Source organism: Orycteropus afer, unplaced genomic scaffold, assembly GCF_000298275.1.
Source record: "Orycteropus afer afer isolate SDZICR_OR568_19922 unplaced genomic scaffold, OryAfe1.0 scaffold00016, whole genome shotgun sequence".
In the NCBI taxonomy this organism is placed as follows: domain Eukaryota; kingdom Metazoa; phylum Chordata; class Mammalia; order Tubulidentata; family Orycteropodidae; genus Orycteropus; species Orycteropus afer.
Window position 1 is genome coordinate 16,995,759 of NW_006921603.1, and position 17,572 is coordinate 17,013,330.

The following is a 17,572-nucleotide window of genomic DNA, read 5'->3' on the forward strand; positions in this document are numbered from 1 at the left end:
AGAGCTCCTATCATTAGAGAGATGCAAATCAAAACAATGAGATACCATCTTGTTCCAGCACTAATAGCAAAGTTCAACAAGACAGAAAATAACAAATGCTGGTGATGATATGTTGAGATTGGGACTCTCATACATTGCTGGTGGGACTGTCAAATGATACAACCACTGTGGAAAGCAGTATGGTGATTCCTTAAAAGGTTGGAATTAGAAATGCCATTTGATTCAGCAATCCCATTACTAGATATATATCCTAAAGAAGTGAGATCCAGGACAAGAAGAGATATCTGCACACCCATGTTCATTGCAGCACTATTTCCAATAGCAAAAAGATGCAAACAACCTAGGTGCCCATCAACAGAAGAATGGATAACCAAACTATGGTACATATACACAATGGAATACTATGTAACTCTAAAGAATAATGTAGAAGCTGCAAAACACCTCATAATGTGGATGAACTTGGAGGACATAAACTGAGTGAAGCCAATCATAGAAGGGCAAATATTGTATTAGTTCATTACTGGAAATAAAGGAAAGGTTTATATATAGAAGGAAACTTTCTCTGTTGGTTACCAGCAGTGGAAGAGGAGGGGAGGAAACACTGCAAAAATAAAAAAGTTAAAAATTTTAAAAAAATGTTAAGTAAATGATATCCAACAAATATATGTAATAAGTTAGTAAGATAAGGCAAGTTTTACACTTTACCTGAAATTTGATTACTTTTAATGATTTTTGAATTCTCAGAAAGATATGAATTATAGCAGGAGTAGCACAAGAATTGTAATTATCCTGCAATCTGTCTACTGTTGCACATAATATCAAGTATCCTTCCATGTCTTCTTAGATATATCATTTGGCTTTCTAATAAAATTTTTCTAAAAAAATCCATTACTCTCTTGAGAAAAACGTGATGGCTCTTAAAATCCTCTTTCTTAAAATATCTGGTAGAATTATCAAGTCTCAGAACTGGAAAGAATTTTAAAAGGCATTTAGCCTAATTTTTCATTTCTTCAGACTCTGAATGCCTATAGTGATGAGGAACTGCCTTATAATGTAAAGTAATTCCAAAATAGCTGCCCATCCTCTGCTTGAACACCTCTGGGAACAGAAGTGCTGAAGTCACCCCTCTCTTTGGTTGACTTAACAACATTCTCCCTTATATCATGTGTGTAGTTTCTTGCCCTTATCTCTAGTTCTGTCCGTTCAGGTCAAGTCTACCCCTTCTTACATAATATTCAGGGCCAGTTTCACTGGTGGATGACCTATGCAACAGGGTTGTGTGCTCAGAAAGACCCTGTGCTTGTTTACTGCTCTGTTGTCGTTATCTGAAAATTCTTAATTTTTTTTTGAACAAGGGGATCTACATTTTCATTTTGCACTTGGCCCCACAAATTATGCAGCTTGTTCTGGTAATATTCCAAATAGCTTTATGTCAATCTTCCCCATTCCTTTGGACACTTTTTATGTGACCTGATTTTGAATGTCTTAACCATCCTTCTTGCTCTGTTATTTGTTCCCACAACTCATCTCAGACCCTAGATATAATATAGTTAGTGTGGAATATAGGGAACCCTCAGATACATTGGTATAAAATTTCCTATAGTGCCTGTGGCATTTGACTGCTAACCAGAAGGCTGGCACTTCAAACTCAACAGCCACTTGGAAGGAAGGAAGATTGGGCAATCTACTTCTGTAGATACTACCTTGGAAACCCAAGGTGGGGTTGCTATGAGTCGGATCTGACTCGACAGAAGTGAGATTTTTAAAAAGAATATATCAAAAAACAAACCAAACTCACTGCTGTGGAGTATAGTGACCCCTCCTTAGGTTTCTGAGGCAGTGTCTCTACTGAAGTATACATACACATGTACATACATACATACATATATACTTACACGTATAAGTATACATATACCTATACACACACACACACACACAAACACATATGGTTGTAACTTGCCATCAAGTCAATTCTAACTCATGGTGAGCCTGTATGTGCAGAGTATAACTGCTCCATATGGTTTTCAAGGCTGTGACCTTTAGAAGTTAGGCATTTTACTAAGAGCGGATTATTGCTGTTAGGTGCTATTGAGTTGGTTCCAACTCACAGCGGCCCTATGTACAACAGAACGAAACACTATCTGGTCCTGCACCATTCTCACAATTGTTGCTATGTTTGAGCCCACCGTTGCAGCCACTGTGTTAATCCATGTCACTGAGGGTCTTCCTCTTTTTTTTTGACCCTCTACTTTACCAGGCATGATGTCCTTCTCCAGGGATTGGTCCCTTCTGATAACATGTCCAAAGGTATGTGAGATCGAAGTTTCACTATCCTCACTTCTAAGGAGCCTTCTGGCTGTACTCCTCCCAAGACAGATTTGTTCATTCTGGCAGTCCACAGTCTAGTCAATATTCTTTGCCAACACCACAATTCAAATGTATCAATTCTTCCTCAGTCTTCCTTATTCACTGTCAAGCTTTCAAGTGCATATGAGGTGATTGAAGATATTATGGCTTGGGTCAGATAGTCTTCAAAGCAATATCTTTGCTTTTTAATACCTTAAAGAGATCTTTTTCAGTAGCTTTGCCCAATGGCATATGTTTGATTTTTTAACTGCTGTTTCCATGGGCATTGATTATGGATCCAAGTAAAATGAAATCCTTGACAATTCAATTTGTTCTCCATTTATCATGATGTTGCTTATTGGTCGAGTTGTGAGGATATTTGTTTTCTTTATGTGGAGGTATAATCCATACTGAAGACTAGTCTTTGATCTTCATCAGTAAGTGCTTCAATTCCTCTTCATTTTCAGCAAGAAAAGTTGTGTCATCTGCATATGGCAGGTTAATGAGTCATCTTCTAATCTTGATGCTTCATTCTTCATATAATCCAGCTTCTCAGATATACTAAGAAAAAAGACATAGTCTCTGATCTCAAGGAGCTCACATTGTCCTGGAGCTGACAGAAAAATTGAGAAACACAAGAAAGCATGACTATTACTATGATTATAAGGAGCACAGAAAGCAAAGGGGCACCCAGGACTTGGAGTCGGAGGTGGGAAGGGATAGGTCTTACTACTCCTATTGCAGCCAGCAGGAGTTATCATTACTAAGGTGAGAAGGATCACTGCCAGGTGGAACAAGTGGCAGAGAGCAATTTATAGTGTTCAATTGGGGAGGGGGTGTGTGGCGGTTCCCACTTGTTGGAGATCCTCTGATTTCCTCAGTGTGCATCTGACCTAAAACAAGGTCTTATTGTGAAAGTTGAAAAGGGGAGAAATTATAAGATCAAATGCACAAATATGGAGTTTAGTTCCTCTCTGCATCTGAATGTGGAGCTTGGGAAGCAATCAGCATCTTGCAATGATTTCTGTCTACTTTAGCTACTGTCTCACAGCCCAGGACCCTGATGGCCCTTTTGATTGACCTTTGTTCCTACTTGATGGCTATTTTGTAACCTTTATCATAACAACCTCAGAAACTGTAATTTGAGTCTTCATGTTCTTGCTCACAGATGTTTCACAGGAACCAGACTCTTGTTTCCAGCTCTATACTGAACTCTACTGTCTACTTTCAGAAACACAAGTATATAATAATATATAATATAATTTTTCTTCTATTTAAAGTCCCTAGTTATGATAAATTTCTCTTGTTTCAAAATCATACAACAGAAATGTTTCTTCCAGTGCCACATGGCCAAACAGCTACTTACAGGAGACTGAATTCATGTTAAATTAGGTGACTCAATGAAATAACTAGTGTTCTATACAGAGCTGTATGTTGCTCAAAATTTTTCCCAACCATGGCATTTTGTTCCTCATAACAACCTTGGACAACAGCTGTCCTTGGTAGGGGTTCATTAGACACCAACTACCTGTCAAATCCACAGTACCTTTCTGAGGACGTTGGCAGAATGGGTACTTTTCTTTTATAAAAAGAAAGATACATATATTTTACTGTTCTGTTTTCAGTCCACAATTGATTGGACCAGAGATCAGCTATGCACTTTGATTTTTTTTTTTTTTTTCCCACATCTGTCAGCTAGGTAGCCATCAGTGTGAACACCTCTAGGGACATGGGAGTCACCACTCAAGGCAAATTTCATCTTCAGTTGTTCTGATTAATAGTCAGATTGAGAATTAGAGATTCTCTCAATGCTTCTGCAAAAGAACCACAAGAAAGGGCAACACATTCAAGGGGTTTGGTGTCAGCCCATTACATGAGGGACATTGATGGTTCAGCAGTAGAACTTTTGCTTTCTGTGAGGGAGATCCAAGTTTGATTTCTGGTAAATGCATCTCTTGAGCAGCCACCACCCATCTGTAAGTTTCAGTGGAGTTGCCAGACCAAGATGTACCTAAAAAGAAAGGCCTGGTGATCTACTTTTGAAAACCAGCCAGTGAAAATCTTATGAATCTCAATGACATGATCCACAACAAATCATTGAGATGGCACAGGACTGACATAATTTCATTCCACTGTGCATGGGATTACCACGAGTCAGGGGCCAACTTGATGGCATTTGGCTGCTAACCAAAAGGTTGGTCGTTCAAGCCCACCAGCTGTTCATTGGAAGAAAAATGATGCAATCTGCTTCCGTAAAGGTTTACAGCCTTGGAAACTATGGAGAACAATGCTCCATTGAGTTTTCAATTGTGTGACCTTGTTCTACTCTGTCCTATAGGGTTACTATGAGTCAGAATTGACTCAATGTCCGTGGTCTGTTTTTTGGGTTCTGTTCTGGTTACCTAGTGCTGCTCTGACAGGAAACATACCACAAATGGGATGGCCTTAACAAACAGGAGTTTTATTATCTCACAATTTGGAGGCTAAAAAGTCCAAGTTCAAAGTGCCAGGCTCTACGGGCTGGGTGAAAGCCCCTTGACCTTGGGCTTCAGCTCTGCCTCTTGCTCCCGGCCCACTGAAGCTGGAGGCTTTTCTTCACTCAGGCAGCTATTGGCTGCTGAGGCTAACAATCCCAAGGTCGACAAATAAAAAGGCATAGTCCTGGTGTTACCAAACTACACAACAGGCCATTAATTTAAGTCCATTGTCAGTTCCAAGGTCAGCAGAGCACGGCAGGCTGCTGAACAATGACATGGCTACATGCAGGGTCCAAGCGTGCCATAGGCTACAGACTATTCCCAAGGCTTTTCCTTATATACAGGAAGCAGATCACATTCCCTAAGGCAGCTTCTCAGCTGCTTGTGGTAGATCCCACCATGGAGTTGATTCCCAGTCTCATAATGGGGAATAACTACTACCAGCTGCCCAGCCACCCAATGAAGTTGACACACAAACATAACCACCACAGGTTCTTTGCTTCCATGACTACCTCTTAGCCCAAAGCTATGCATATTGTTGTCAGGAGCCATCGAGTTGATTTTCGACTCATAGCAACCCCACGTGACAGAGCAGAACCACCGCAGAGGGTTTTCTTGGCTATAATCTTTATGGAAGCAGATCGCTAGGTCTTTCTTCTGTGGATCTGCTGGGTGGGTTCAAACTGTAATAACGAATGAATGTTCATCTATTTTGTTGATTTTTTTTTTTCCTTTTCAATTTGGTAATTTGGTAAGTCACTTAGTTTGGAAGCAGTGGACAGGAGAAGGGAGACTGTCACAGGTGGATAAAGGCTGCCAGAGACCCTCTGGGAGGAAGGCAGTTACAGTTGGGTTGAAAAATCTTCTCTGAGAGAAGGTTAACAAAAAAACCAAAACCACTGCCATCGAGTTGATTCTGACTCATAGCAACAATTCAGAGCAGAGTAGAACTGCTCCAGTAGGGTTTCCAAGGCTATAAATCTTTACAGAAGCTAACTACCCCATCTCTCTCTCATGGAGCAGCTGGTGGGTTCACAATGCCAACCTTTTGGTTAGCAGCCAATGCTTTAACCACTGTGCCACCAGAGCTCCTTAGAGAAGAGGTATGATATGGTAGAAAACACATTGGCTCTGGAGTCAGGAGCTGTGTGAGTAACCAAGCTTTTTTTTTTTTTTTTTTTTTTTTTTAAAGGAGCATGGTACTCATAGTTGATATTCTTTATTTTGTGAGCCGGTTTATTTTATTTATTTTTTTTATTGTGATTTGGGTGAAGATTTACAGAGTAAATTCACTCTCGATACAGCAGTTCACATATACTTTGTCTCATGTCATTGACCACAGTTTACCACAATGCAACAGCTCCCCTCCAACTTCCTCCCCATGGTACCACTTCCCAATGTCCATCCCTCCATACTGTCCTGCCCCCTGAGCTGTCTCCCTGTGCATAAGCTGCCCTTCCTTCTCCCATGATTGAGTAACCAAGCTTTTATCTTCTCTAAGCTACAGGTTTTTCACCTATAAACTGAGAATGACAACAGTGTCCTCTTGAAGAATTGTCATATTTCATTTTAATGAGATAAACAATATGGAGCAGTTGGCACAAAGTAGCTCAATAATTTGGGTATTTCTCTCTCTCCTGAAAAGGATAGGAAGATGCTATCATAACTCCTTCAAAATATCTTCCTGTGCATGTGTTTCTGTGCATGATTCTGATTCATAGTTACCCTATTGGACAGAGCAGAACTTCTCCATAAGGTTTCCGAGGCTGTAATCTTTACCGAAGCAGACTGCCTCATCTTACTCCTGCAGAGCAGCTGGTGGGTTTGAATCTCCAAATCTTCTCCCTATAGAGTCATACCCACATTCCACCAATTACAAGTTATGCGATCTTAAAAAAGTTAGTCAATCCTTTCCTAATCTCCATCTTCTCTATTGTAAACCCAAAACCCACTGCCGTTGAATAGCAACCCCTCCTTGGGTTTCTGAGGTGGTATCACTATGGAAGTAGATTGCTGAACCTTCCTTCTGAGGAGTGGCTGGTGGGTTTGAACCTCTAGCCTTCTGGTTAGCAGTCAAGTGCCTCAGGCACTACACCACCAGAACTCCTAGTAAATTTCCCCATCTTCCTTCTCCAGAGCAGCTGGTGGGTTTGAACTGCCAACCTTCTGGTTAGCAGCCAAATGCCTTAATCCACTACACCACCAGAGCTATTCCCCTCAATTGTAAAACAAAGTTTATCTACTAATGTGGTTGTTTAGGAGTCCCTGGGTGGTGAGAATGGTTAAGCACTCAGCTACTAACTGAAAGGCTGGCAGTTTGGGTTCATGCAGGGGAGCCTTGGAATTAAGGCCTTGCAATCTGCGTCAGAAAGGTCACACAATTGAAAACTCAATGGCGCATATTTCTCCTCTGAAACATAGGAAGTCGCCAATGTCAGGACCAACTGAAAAGCAAATGGTTCGTTTAATATCATTGTTTAGAAAGTTAAATAAGGTAGTATACATAAATTGTGTAGTACAGTGTATGACATATAATCAGAACTCAATAAATGGTTGTTCTTTTAACTGCCTTGGGGGTAACAGAGGGAATACACAGAAATGGAGGGCAGAAGTGCCCACAAAATCCACTATTATTTATAATCATTAGATTCTTTGGTGCTATCTGTGTAGTATTATTTTTTTCCCAAGAGTTTGACAATTGTTGTTGTGTGCTGTCACATTCTGACTCATAGTAACCCTGTAGGACAGAGTAGAACTGCCTCACAGGGTTTCCAAGGCTGTAATCTTTATGGGAGCAGATTGCCAACTCTTTTCTCCTGCAGAGCTACTGGTGGGTTCCAACCACTGATCTTTCAGTTAGTAGTCGTGGGCTTAACCACTGCATCACCAGTATCCTTAGATTCTGACAATCCATTGCTGTCAAGTTGATTCCCAGTCAGTGGTACAATAAACCAACCAAACCAAACTCACTGCTGTTGAGTCAGATCTGACCAAACCCCTCCTTGGGTTTCCGAGGAGGTATCACTATGGAAGTAGATTGCCCAATCTTCCTTCCAAAGAGTGGCTGGTGGGTTTGAACAGCCAGACTTCTGGTGAGCAGTCAAATGCTTTAGACACTACGCCATCAGGGTAAAATTGTATCATAGTGTTTCCAATGCTGTCCTTTATGGAAGCAGACTGCCACATCTTTCTCCTACAGAGCAGGTAGTACGTTCAAATCATTGACCTTTTGATTAGCAGCCAAGCACTCAACCACTGTGACACCAGGGCTCCTTGAGTTTTAGTTCACACTAAAAGAGCTCAGGAGTATGAATGAACCAACAGGTTGGTGTGATTGCCAAGAAAAGTGAATACATCCAAGTCACACACCCGGAGTACTGGGCTCCCATTAGGATGACACATTTAAGTCTGATGTGAACAAGCTGGAGGGCATGCCAAAGGGAACAAACAGGATGGGAAAATGGCTGGAAAGATGCCACATGAGGAGTGTCTGAGGGACTAGGACAAGGGAAGTCCAATAGTGAGCAAGTATATCATAAATGAATATTTGAAGGACTGAGAAATGAAAGGATGATTTCATTATTCTGTCAGCTCCAGGAGGGCAGAACTCAGACCAATGGGTATAAGTTACCTGAAGATACAGTTCAGCTCAGAACAAGAATTTTCTGATAATGCAGTCATCCCACAACAATGCAGCTGTCCACCCACGATACAAGCTGTCCAGTGAAGAAGGACTTGAGTCCCAGAATCTGGTACTAGGTGAAAGGCTGGACTAGATATCTTCCAGGTCCTGATTAACTCAGGAATTCTGTCTCAAGAGAGGTCCATGACTATTCCAACAGAAGTGGCCTTGTGTTAATGAGCCATTTATCTGCATATTTTCCTGCATAGTTTTATAAACGCTTGAGGGCAGCACAGGAGGGTAGAACAGGAAAGATATGTTATTTACCTTAAGACTGGCTCAACAAACAGACACTGCTGACCCACTCTGAGTAGGGTATCTGAAGTGCCAATCAACTTTTTTTTTTTATGATAAATTTTTTTATTGCAACAATACTGTGCAGAAGGGATGCTATTGTTACCACTAATGTTTTAAAATTGATTTTTGAAATAAGAAAATAACTGCTTCCACATTTGAGCATATTATTTAATCCCATAAATCTAAGCTTCCTCATCTGTTAGATGGGGATGATAGTGATATTAACCTCTAAGGACTATTCACTCATTAATTCAACAAATTAATAGGTTTGAGCACCTATTATGGTTCTACTTGCTGGGGATATAGATATCATGGAACTAAAAAGATACAGAGCCCTATGGAGATTGCATTCTAGTGGGGAGAGGTAGCAACAAACACAGTAAATAAGTTGTAGAATGTTAGTGAGAACACACTATGTGAAAATGCTATGGGAAAATAAAAAGGTAGGAGATACGGAGGAGGGAGGTGGTTTCTATGAAAGGAATGGGTGAGCTAATTCAGTAGAAGTTAGTGAAGACTGATTCAGTAGAAAGTCTTCAATCCATGTTAGCTATTATCACCACAGGGAATTCCGGGCTTGTAGGACCTACAGTTATATGCATCACCCACCTCCTGAATTATTCAACGTTGTTGTTATTAGGTGCTGGTGAGTCGGCTCTGACTCATAGCAACCCTAAGTACAACAGAACAAAACACTGTCCTGTCCTGTGCCAGCCACACAATCCTTGCTACACCTGAGCCCATCATTGCAGCCACTATGTCAATCCATCTTGTTGAGGGTCTTCCCCTTTTTTGCTGACCCTCCACTTTACCAAGATGGTATCCTTCTCCAGGGAATGGTCCCTTCTGACAACATGACCAAAGTAGGTGAGACGAAGTCTGGCCATTCTCATTTCCAAGGAGCATTCCAGTTGCACTTCTTCCAGGGCAGATTTGTTCATTCTTCTGGCAATCCATGGTACTTTTGTATTCTTTGCCAACACCATAACTCAAAAGTATCTCTTCTTCTTTGGTCTTCCTTATTCATTGTCCAGCTTTCCCGTGCATATGAGGCAACTGAAAATCCCATGGCTTGGGTTAGGTACACCTAAGTTTTCAAAGAGACATCTTTGCTCTTCAGCACTTTAAAAAGGTCTTTTGCAGATTTGCCTAGTACAATACTGACATCTGATTTCTTGACTGCTGCTTTCACTGGAATTATTCAATAGGTGATGTGTATTCAAAGTCAAAACCAAAAAGGAAGTGGATTGTGATATTTGAAGGTGAAAGAGAGGAATCAATGAAAATGTCATGACTTTGGGGCGCTCTGGCATTGCCTCATTTGTGCAAGAATGTTGAAACCTAGGTTACATCAGGCAAATGACCTAACTTCTCTAAATCTTAGTCCTTCCCACTCCCACTATTTGACCAGGGATGTTATGACATTAGTAATGACATATGTAAAATACTGGGCACACAGCAGATTAACAGCATACATTATTATTATAATGTTGTTGTTAGTTGACTTAGACTCATGGCAACCTTGTGTATAGCATAAGGAAATGTTGCTCAGTCCTGCCCTAAGTTCAGATTGCTGGCATGGCTGCAGCCATTGTGAAGTGCCTTCCAACCTAGGGGGCTCGTCTTCCAGCATTCTATCAGATCAATATTCTGTTGTGATCCATAGGGTTTTCATTGGCTGAATTTTAGAAGTATGTTCCTGGGCCTCTTTTCCTAGTCTGTCTTAGTCTGAAAGCTTCACTGAATCCTGTCTACCATGGGTGACTCTGATCGTGATTGAAATACCAATAGCATAGCTTCCAGTATGATAGCACAACACAGAAGCCACCACATATGGGTGGTGGATTATTACAATAATGTTTTATTTGTGCTTGTTTAACACAATAAACAAATTCATCTGAATTTTCAGTGCATTCAAGAAGAAAAACTAAGGCGCTTCCAGGTACTATTTTTTCACAAGGGAACATTCTACAATCATGTGCTGCTAGGAGTTGGACTAAGGGACTTGTTATGAGAACAAATCAGGAAAACATAAGGAAGCGTTCAACTGATTAAACATTCAATCCAGTGCTCAGCTTTGCTAACTCTTTGGCTGCAGTCTTCAGAAATCAAGACGTGAACAAAGACACTGATTCACTCAAGCAGTTCCCCTACAAATCTCATGATTTCACTAAAAAGCAGTCCACAGGGATTTATGAGGTACAAGCTCCAGAACCTGCAAGTTAAGGAGATCATAGGCGATGTTTAATTGGCCGTATTTTCCCAGAGATCTCTGTAGCACCATACCTCTGGTTCTTACCACTCTGATTAAGAGTCTTGGGAGATGAGAATTTAATTTGCACTGTGTTTAACTTTTTCTCATGGGGGAAGGTTTACAAGGAAGGAGCTCTTTCTGCTTTCCCAGAGGGCAAAAGTAGAAATCACACTTTCATCACTTCAACATCTAACAAGTTCTAAAGTAAATGGAGTTTTGGGGTATTTATTTATGTGTTAACACTAGCTATCTTCCATTAGCCCTTCTCAAGGCAAGGGGAGCTATTTCTAGAATTTGAAGTCTCCCATTCACTGTACATAGCACAGTAACCCTTTCTCTGCTGTTGGGGGAAATGGGCCCAGAAATCTGCCATATTGTTGTTGTTGTTGTTGTTGTTATGTGCCATCAAGCCGGACCCGACTCATAGCGACCCCTCCTTGGGTTTCCAAGGCAGTATCACTACGGAAGTAGATTGCCCCATCTTCCTCAAAAAGAATAAAAGGTTATTAAGAGACAAGGGTATTAGCTTTGCACTCAGTCAGTGCTTCTCAAACTATGTGTGGAGGACCAGTTTTGTTCTTATTTCTAAACCACTGTTGACTAATATTTTCATATAATAAATTACTAGAAAATTTAAAGAGACATAAAAATATAAGTCATACAAGTAAGTCATTGTTTTCATTAAAGTCAACAGACATAAAATCATTATATCAGATTGCTATAAAGGTTTCTAATTGTTTATTCACAATTTCTGTACAAATCTTGTCACTAATTTTAGTGCTGATGATCTAAGTCACTGTTTAGCCATGAATATTTACTTGAAACAAATCAACACAAAAAATTACCCCCCTTTCCTCATTACATAAGATAATGCATTCAGCACATTGGTTGGCACATAGTAATCACTAAGTTGTAGCTACTGCTATTTATTCAGGGCAAGGGAAAAGAGAAGAGGAAATATTAACTAAGAGTCTGAGACTCTTAGTTCCTGCTCTCTTCTTACTGACCTTTGGAAAGTGTCTTCACCTTTCTGGGTTTTAGTTCCATAGTTTATAATACATAATGAGATGGACACGTTATCAGGAGGGGCCAATCTCTGGAGAAGGATATCATGCTTGGTAAAGCAGAAGGTGAGGAAAAATAAAGAAGACTCTCAAAGAGGTGGACTGACACAATGGCTACAAAAACGGGCTCAAACGTACCTACTATTGGAAGGAAGGCACAGGATTGGGTCATGTTTTGCTGTTATACATAAAGTCACTATGAGTTGGAGCCAACTAGACCATGCCTAATAATAAGGAGATGATCTAGAATCTAAAATCTAGATCAATGATTTATGAATTTAATTGAAACCAAGTGAAAAATACATGTGTCCCAACACACAAACTTAAACACACACAAAAGTGGTCAACTGCAAAATTTCATGAAGTAATATTATCCTTACCACATGCTATGTACTCTGATATTTTCAATCACATTTTATTTTTTGAAATGTTGGTCAAGGCACATTTAATTGATTTTGAACATGCAGTTTGAAAAACACTGGAGCAAATGATTTCTAAGGTTCCCTCTAGGCAGAAACCTGATGAGACTGACAACCTGTAGGTTCCTAGTCAATCATTTACAATTTGCTTTCTGGGTAGCATTGATATTGTCAAAGGAACATGTATTTCAAAGTTTATATTTTTGTTTTTTAAACCATCTTGTTCTATATTTAGACTACATTAGGACATTCTTTTTATTTATTTGTGATTTGGGTGAAAATTTACAGAGGAATTTCATTTTCCATATGACAGTTCATACACATTTTGTTTAATGACATTAATTACAAGCCCCATAATGTAACAACTCTCTACTTCCTCCCTGTGGATACCTTTTCCCTGCATTCCTGCCTTCTGAACTATCTCCCTGTGCAAGTGCTGCCCTTCTGATATCCCATGGTTGATTTTTCTAAGGAGTATACGTACCTGGTATAAATATTCACTTTATACACCTGTCTATTGTTTAGCTGGAAACCACGGGAGTTGTTCAATTCCATGCCTGAAGGGTGACTAGGGATCATAGTCTTGGGGGCCACACCAGTCTCTATAAAACCAGTAACCCTGGTCTTTTTTAAATGCTTTTGAATTTTGTTGCACATTTTTCTTCCACTCTATCAAGGATCTCCTACACTGATCCCTTTCCAAGTGATTAACACTGGTAGCCAGGCACCATCTAGTTCTTCTAGTATCAGGGTCATATATGCTGAGGTTCACATGGCCACTAATTCCTTGGACTAATTGTTTCCATGAATACTCTGGTCTTCTTGATTCTGCTTTGCTCTGGACAAGGAGAGACCCACTGTTGCTTACATAGCCACTCACAAGCTTTTAAGACCCCAGTTGCTACTCACCAAAGTAGGATGTAAAACAATGTTTTTGTGTAGTATGTTATGCCAATTGAGCTTGATGCCACCCCCTTGACCATGGTCCTGATCCCATGGGCCCAACAATTCATTCCATCAGGATGACCGGCTGTGGCTAATATGTTAACATAACTTTGCCCCCTTGCCCCGTATTATATATATGGACATTCTTACAGCACATACAAATACATATGTAGAAATATCATGTGTATATTTCCTTTTTCCTAGACACACTTGGGAGCTCTGGTGGCGCTGTGCCTAAGGCGTTTGACTGCTAACCAGAAAGCTGGTGGTTCAAACCCACCAGCCACTCCTCGGAAGGAAGATTGGGCAATCTACTTCTGTAGAGATATTGCCTCAGAAACCCAAGGAGGTTTAATTTAATTTTTAGAAGGTCCTGATCATCTAGTTTATCTTCTGCTATTTGTTCATTTTGGGTTATGCTTGATAGGTTATTTATGACATAAACTAGGACCCCTAAGTTTTCCCCTATTTTTTCCTGAATAAACTTTATAGTTTTAGGTTTCACATTTAAGTCTTTGATCCATCTGGAGTTAGTCTCTGTGTATGGTGTGAGGTATGCATCTTGTTTTATTTTTCTGCAAATGGATACTCAGTTTTACCAGCATCATTTGTTAAACTATCTCTTCCTCATTTAATGGACTTTGGCCCTTTGTCAAAGATCAACTGACAATAGGTGGATGGATCTGTTTTGGGGTTCTCAATTCTGTTCCACTGGTCTATGTATCTGTCATACCAATATCAGGCTATTTTGACTACTGTGGCTGTACAGTAAGTTTTGAGATGGGGGAGTATGAGACCCCCTACTTTGTTCTTCTTTAGTAGTGTTTACTTATCTGGGTCTCTTTCCTTTCCATATAAAATTACTGATTGGTTTTTCCATGTCTTTAAAGACCGTTGATAGAATCTGGATTGGGATTGCATTGAATGTATAGATTGCGTTGGGGTAGTATTGACAATTTTGTAATGTTCAGTCTTCATCCATTTATTTAGATCCCTTATAATTTCTTCAAGTAAGGTTTTAGAGTTATCTTTATATATGTGTTTTGTGTCTCTGGTAAGATTTATTCCTAAGTATTTTATCTTTTTGGTAGCTATTGTAAGTGGATTTGATTTCCTTTTCAGAGAACTCTTTGCTGGTGTAGAGGAATCCAACTGATTTTTGTTTATTGATCTTGTATCCTGCCACTATGCTAAATCTTTCCATTAGTTCCAGTAGTTTTCTTGCTGAGTTTCTTGGGTTTTTTAGATATAGGAACATATCATCAGCAAATAGGGATAGTTTGACTTTTTCCTTACCAATATGGATGCCTTTGTTTTCCCTTTCTTGCCTTATTGCCCTGGCTAGGACTTCCAATACAATGTTGAACAGAAGTGGTGATAGAGGCATTTTGTCTGGTTCCTGGTCACAAGGGGAATGCTTTCATTCTCTCTACATTGAAGATAATGTTGGCTGTTGGTTTTGTACATATGCTCTTTATTTTGTTGAGGAATTTCCCTTCTATTCCTATTTTGCTGTTTTGTTTTGTTTTTTTTTTATATCAGGAATGGGTGTATTTTATCAAATGCCTTGTCTGCATCAATTGATAGGGTCATGTTTCTACATTCAGACATTCTTAACTAATCTATTGATTACAAAGAAGGGTCAGAGATGTGTCTATTTTACCCCACTGAATGATAACCTATAGCATCATCAGATAAATCCCTACCAGCTGCCCTCATGCAAGTTTCCTTCAGGCAAAGAGCCAGGAGATGGGTTATGCGGAAATTTCCTTATTAGATTATGCTGTCTCACTAACCTGCCTTTTTACTTCCTGGAGGAAGGAAAAAGGTGGGAGTCAACAAGCCTCTGGAAATGTTAGAAGGATTGGACTGGTATGCCCATTCCTCCATAAGTTAAAAGCATAGGTGAGGGAACTTATTAGGGGAAGTACACTGATATGCAACCTTCTACTTTTCAGCCCTTTTATGGTTCTAACAAATAATCTTAAGTGTTTGGATTTCAACTCAGTGAAGAATAAAACATGAAACAATTTTATTTTCAATAACTTCTACCTGTGTGCTCTAATTTCCCCACTTCCTCTTTAGTAGGAACATCTCAAGCTGAGCTTTTACCAACTTGAGTTGCTAGAAGTCTTCTTTGTCTACAAGATTAGTCTCATAATCAATACAAAACTCTCCACCAACACTCTCCAGCTGAGGCGAGGCTATAGCTTCAGTGATGTGGGTAAGATGGCCTGGTCTCTCACCCAGGGCCACTCCTCCCTGAGGTTATTTTCTGGTTGTTTCCCTCTATGACTAACCACAGTGAGTGGGCTCACTTCTTCGTGAAGTACAAAAGTGGTCCGTGTGCTCCTCACGTGAACCACTCCACTTCGGGAGGATGTTTTCTGACTGGCCTGGGAGCCTCTCCTTTGGGACATGGTCCATATCCTGGCTCACACATGGGGCACATCTGTTAGCTTTGTTGAGAGGCACTTCTGGGGAATAGTCATGGGTTGTAAAGAGCAGCCTTCTGGTGGGGAACTGGCAAGAAGGCAGTAATTCCCAAGCCTACTATAAGGGATTCACTTCAAACCATAGAGTCCAAGGAAACTCATATCCCTCTCCCATCAAAGCACCATCTTTCTCTCTTTCTTCCCTTTCTCCATGCTCTTTCTCTTGGCTTTGCAGGCCATAGGCATGGGGAGCACCAGTTTCATGGAAAAAAAGGGATAATCTCCGAGTTAAAGGTTTCCCTTCTTTGAGGGAGGTACCCCCAAAAGGTGACTTATCTCTTCTCTCTGCCCTATTACACGGGTGTGAGGAATGGGGGCAATTTGAGAGTTGGTTCTGCAGAAATGACATCTTTCTAAAAAGTTCTACATGAAAATGCTGGCCATAGAGCTGCAGCTCTCTGACAGCAGAAAGTGGGGATTTTAAACTCTCTGCTGTTCACAGGGAGCTTTTTTCACCCATAGACTAAAGGGAAGATTGCACGCAATACCTCACTGAGTGCCATATCCCAGACTCTGTGCCAGGCACTGTGAATAGAGTAACAGATAGGAAAGCTATGGCCCCTGCCCTCATAGAACTCACAATCTGACATTAAACACACAAATACATACACACACACATACCATTTATCAATTCCATTGTCACCAATGTCCTGAAGGAAAAGGACAGGGTGCCATGAGACTAGACCTAGTCGAGGATGTCAGGGAAGAGCTGTCTGAGAAATTAATGTTTAGTTTGAGACTGAAGGATAAATGATAACTAGGTGAAATTGATGGGATGGGTGTTCCAGGAAGAAGGAAATATACCTGAGATAGGAAGTAGCTTGATTCCCTGGAAAAACAAAGGACAACCAGTCAATTGGGTGCAAAAGATGGGAACTAGGTTTACCAGGACCTCATGGGACACAGTTACTCTTGAAAGCCATTACAGGGCTTTTAAGAAAAGTGGTGCCATGATTGAATTTTCATCCTAAAAAACTGCAAAGTAGAGAATGCATCAGAAGAGGGCACGAATGGAAGGCAGAAGGCAGTGTTTATGGGGGTTTGTAAGTTGTAAAGAGCTTACATATAATATATCCTGGGTCTAATTCAGTTTGAAAGCATCTGCTCATCAACATATAAAGCAAAGTTGTATTAACTTATTTTTGTCATCTTCTTTTTTTTTTTTTTTTCTTTTTTAATGTTCTGGAATCATACCCTGCTTTACTACTTATTAGCTGTGTGGTTTGAGGACCTCTGTGAGGTTCTTCAATTATGAAATGTGAATAACTCTACTTTTTAAAGATTTGAATGAGTGCCTTGGTTCACAGGTGTTCAACAAATAGTGAGTCATGTCTGGCAAATAATCCTATTTTTAAAAAGGAAAAAGGGAAGATCTCTTCTAGCTATCACTGATCCAATTACATAAGCAAAATTCTAAGTATCAAAGGAAATGAAAGATTGGCCAAAATGCATTTATTAAGTAGTTGCAAAAACGGCAAGGAGGCCACATGTTCTGACCTCCTCTAACCTTACAAGAGGAAGACAGGATTACCAGCAGTAACCCAAGGCCTATTACTGCAAGGCCAGACATGCTGCCTCCCTCCAGCCCTTTCA